Source organism: Zea mays, chromosome 1 (genome assembly GCF_902167145.1).
Source record: "Zea mays cultivar B73 chromosome 1, Zm-B73-REFERENCE-NAM-5.0, whole genome shotgun sequence".
Classification (NCBI taxonomy): domain Eukaryota; kingdom Viridiplantae; phylum Streptophyta; class Magnoliopsida; order Poales; family Poaceae; genus Zea; species Zea mays.
The window spans coordinates 82,210,503-82,214,497 of NC_050096.1; positions in this window are offsets into that span (position 1 = coordinate 82,210,503).

A 3,995-nucleotide genomic window follows, 5' to 3' on the forward strand; every position below is an offset into this window, starting at 1 on the left:
TTTTGCTCCTTTCTTTTGAACCCTAACTTTAATCCTTTTAATTGGTTTGTGCTGAACCTTTGGAACCTATAGAACATATAATCTAGAGCAAACTAGTTAGTCCAATATTTGTGTTGGGCAATTCAACCACCAAAATCATTTAGGAAAAGGTTTGACCCTATTTCCCTTTCAGATAGCAACCCATTAAAAGCCAGCACTGCTAGCTCTTTGTCTGCGACATGGATCCGAAAGCATCGATTTCTAGTGTCCCGAAACCTCCGGATATAATCGTTAACTGATTCTTCGTGTCCATGTCGGACTAAAACTAAATCAGCTAGACCCAATTCATATTCCCCGAAAAAGAAATGTTCATGCAATTTACTCTCTAAACCATTCCAGAAATTAATGGAATTAGGAGGTAGGGCTGCGTACCATGCAAAAGCGGTACCAATAAGGGATAAAGAAAATAAACGAACACGAAATGCTTCCCCGTCGGCCAATTCGCCTAGATGTGCTAGGAATTGGCCTATATGTTCGTGTGTGCTTCTCCCATTTTCACCAGAAAACTTAGAAAACTCTGGTATACTTGCCCCTCGTGGATATGGGACAGTGTCAAACCGGTGATCATGTGGCTTCTGATATGATTACCCCACTCTAGCTACACTAACGCTGAGCCTATTTCGGAATAGCTCAGCCATTTCTTCCCTAATTTTTTCCATTGCTCCCGGTGGTAGACCACCGGACCCTAGGCTGTGGGTTTCATTCGGTCGGGCATTGTTATGTCGACCTTCTTGTCGTGACCGATCGATAATGTTGATCGGCCTGTGATCGTATGGCGTGTTGTGGTTTAAATATGTAGGGGACGAAACGTACTGCTGTGGTGTGTAATTAGGCCTGCAAACGGGGTGGGTGTAAGCTGGTATTTTAGGTGGGTTTAAAAAATAGGATTATTTTGGTGGGTTGTGATGGGTTTTAATTGTGAATGGGTTGGGTTGGGTGGGTTTATTTTGTATTGTGGGTCAAAATGGTTGATACCCATAGGTGTAGATGGGTTTATATAGGCGCAGGCTTCCATGGGTCTTCACCCATCCATAGACCATTTGACTGTATTCGAGTCGACTCCCAACTTAGTCCCAAATCCCAACATACCCAACTCAACCCTAACTCCCCAAGTCTTCACCCGTGCACCAACGGTCGCATCCTGCTCCCTGCCCCGGTGACCGGAGTCTCCCCTCTCCCCAAGTCTTCGCCTCGACGGACGGAGCTCCCCTGGCTCCTTCTGACGCCCGACGCTAATTAGACATTTTCACACTTAGACACCGACACCCCTGTCCCCTGGCGCTATAGATGGCCAATTGACACTAACACGATGGACCAGTCTAGGCACGACATGAAAAAGCGCGGCCCAGGCACGACCCGGCCCTGCCAGTATAGTGTCATGCGGCCTGGGCCTCCATCTCGACCCATAGTGCTGGCACAGGCACGACACAATTACATTTTCTATTTTAAAGATAATAGTTTACATATATTAAGTATAATAATTCAACATATAACACAATAAAATTGCAACCACATTGGCTAGGTTGGTGTGTTTAAATCTGTCATATACGTGGGTGTGTGTTCAAGCCCCCATAGCTACACATTTTTTGTTAAATTATACAATATACTTAGATGGGCCAGCGTGCTACCGGGCCGACCCGACATGGCTAGCAGGCCAACGGGCCGTGCCTGTATGAAGCGAACACACTGTCGCCCCGAGTCCGTTCACATATGGTTCTTTTCAGTTCCAGGTAGATTTATATGTCGTTCGGTGGGCTTCTGATGCTACCTAGATGTGCCCTTCCACTGTTGCTAGCTTCGAGCTTGATCAGAGACTCTTTTCGCTGCTGCTAGTTTATATTTCTTGCCAAAAAGATAATTATTCATTAAAGATCTTTAACAGATGTTTTTTGTTATTTTCTCGAGACCTAAATGTTCATCGACCAAACTTGTTTTTTTATTAGTGTATAATATTATTGTCACTGTTTTTTATGTCGTGGACTATGTTTTTTGTACGTCATTGAAACTACTTATAAAATTGTCACTGTGTATCAATGTATGTGTATGCAGTTAGTTTACAGTGAGACAATAAATTGAACCCACGGGATTTCCATAGGTTTCCACCCAATTACAGGTTGATTTGGGGTTAATAATATTATTGAATGGGTTGGGTTTAATTTTTTTCTTATATTTTGGGGTGGGTGTGGGATGGATATCAAAGTTATTATATTTGGGTATGGGTGGGAGTGGGTTAGATTTTTTGCCATTAGCAGGCCTATGTGTAATAATTTGGTGCGTAGTGTGCGACAGTAGGTTTTGCATATGCGTATCCGGTCTATCCGGTGGTACATCCGAACTGGTCGGTTGTGTTCGCTTTTATAGGGTGCCACGCAGTAGCCCTGGTGCGGTCCCGGACTGTCCGGCAGGGAAAGCCGGACGGTCTGCGTAAGGGCCGGACTGTCCGGGCAAAAGCTCGGACGGTCCGACCGTGTCTAGGGGCGCCGATCTGCCAAGCACGGACGACGGTGGTGGTATTTGCCTTGGATATGAGTTTTATCGGCATACCATATAATGGCTAGGTTTGTGAATCCCCATTTGTCGCCGATGTATTGGACATAGATATCATGTTACTAGTTTCGTATGATAGAAAACTAGGAGCAACAAACTTCTCCAACGTACACGTTAATTTTCTAATTGATTCTTCTAACCCTCCAATCTGTTGTTTCATTTGATTCTGCTGATGATCTACATACTGTTTAATAGATTGGATGTCGTCGGGTTTACTTACGTTGGTGACTTGAAGCGAAGATAGAAGAGATGTGACGTCGGTCTCTCCATGTTTGACAACTTTCTGGTGGCGATCCACCGTGTATTGTGATATGAATTTCTCCTTCGCTTGACGCATGTAGTCCTCGTATTTTTGTTGCTCATCGACCATTAGACTTTCAACAGCCGGCTTCAGGATATTGTCCGGGGAGATATCGGTGTGATCTTTAGAACCGGCCATTTGAGGGCCTGATTTTTAGTAGACCTAGACACCTGTCCCTAGCGGAGTCGCCAAAAAGTGTATTGGCGCTGATCCGGGCACCAACCACTGCGTTGAGAACCTGCGACGGTGCTCTCTGCACCGGTGCAGAAGGTCCGCGGCCAGGAGCCGGATGGTCCGCGACCTGGCGCAGGTCTCGGGTTCCCTGCCTGGCGGGCCGGACGGTCCGCGCATAGAGCCCGGAAGGTCCGCGCGTGCGAGGGGCGGTGGAGTTCGCCGGCGGCGCCTAAATCTCGCTCCCGGGAGGGACCCCGTCGGGGATGAGAGATCCTAGGTTTCGTCTAGGGTCGACAGGCCACCCTAGACACTTCTAATCAACATAGAGCCGAATAGAAGCGAAGAATTTGGGGTAGAGAAAGACTAACCTAGAGCTAAACTAGAACTACTCCTAATGCATAAGTAAAACGAGAAATATACTTGATTTGATCGATTGTTGGGGTTTTAATCGGCCGTAGCTCTTCATCTATATAAGGGGAGGTCTGGATCCACTATAAGTTGTTTCCCGAGCTAATCCCGCGAGAAACTCGGAACCCTAACTGACTCTGCGCACGCGCGGACCGTCCGCGCTACCACTGCGAACCATCCGGCCTCAGGGCCGGAGCGTCCGCGAGGCCACTTCTGGAGCTCGACAATATCCTAAGAGCTTGTTTGGGAGTAAGTATACTTAGGTCTTGTTCGTTTGTGCCGGATTGGTGGGTCGGAACGATTCCTAACCAGATTATTTCTCTAATTTATATAAATTTTGATTAGCTGGAACGATTCCGAATGTAATCTGACATAAATGAACAAGGCCTTAAGGGGATTGGAGAAGCTAAAATCTACGCCTTAATAGGATTGTAGAAGCTAAAAAAATTAATAAGAAGTAGATTTTTTTACTGTTTAATAAATATCAAGAGGAATAGAGGATTATGATTATCCTTGCTAACAAGCC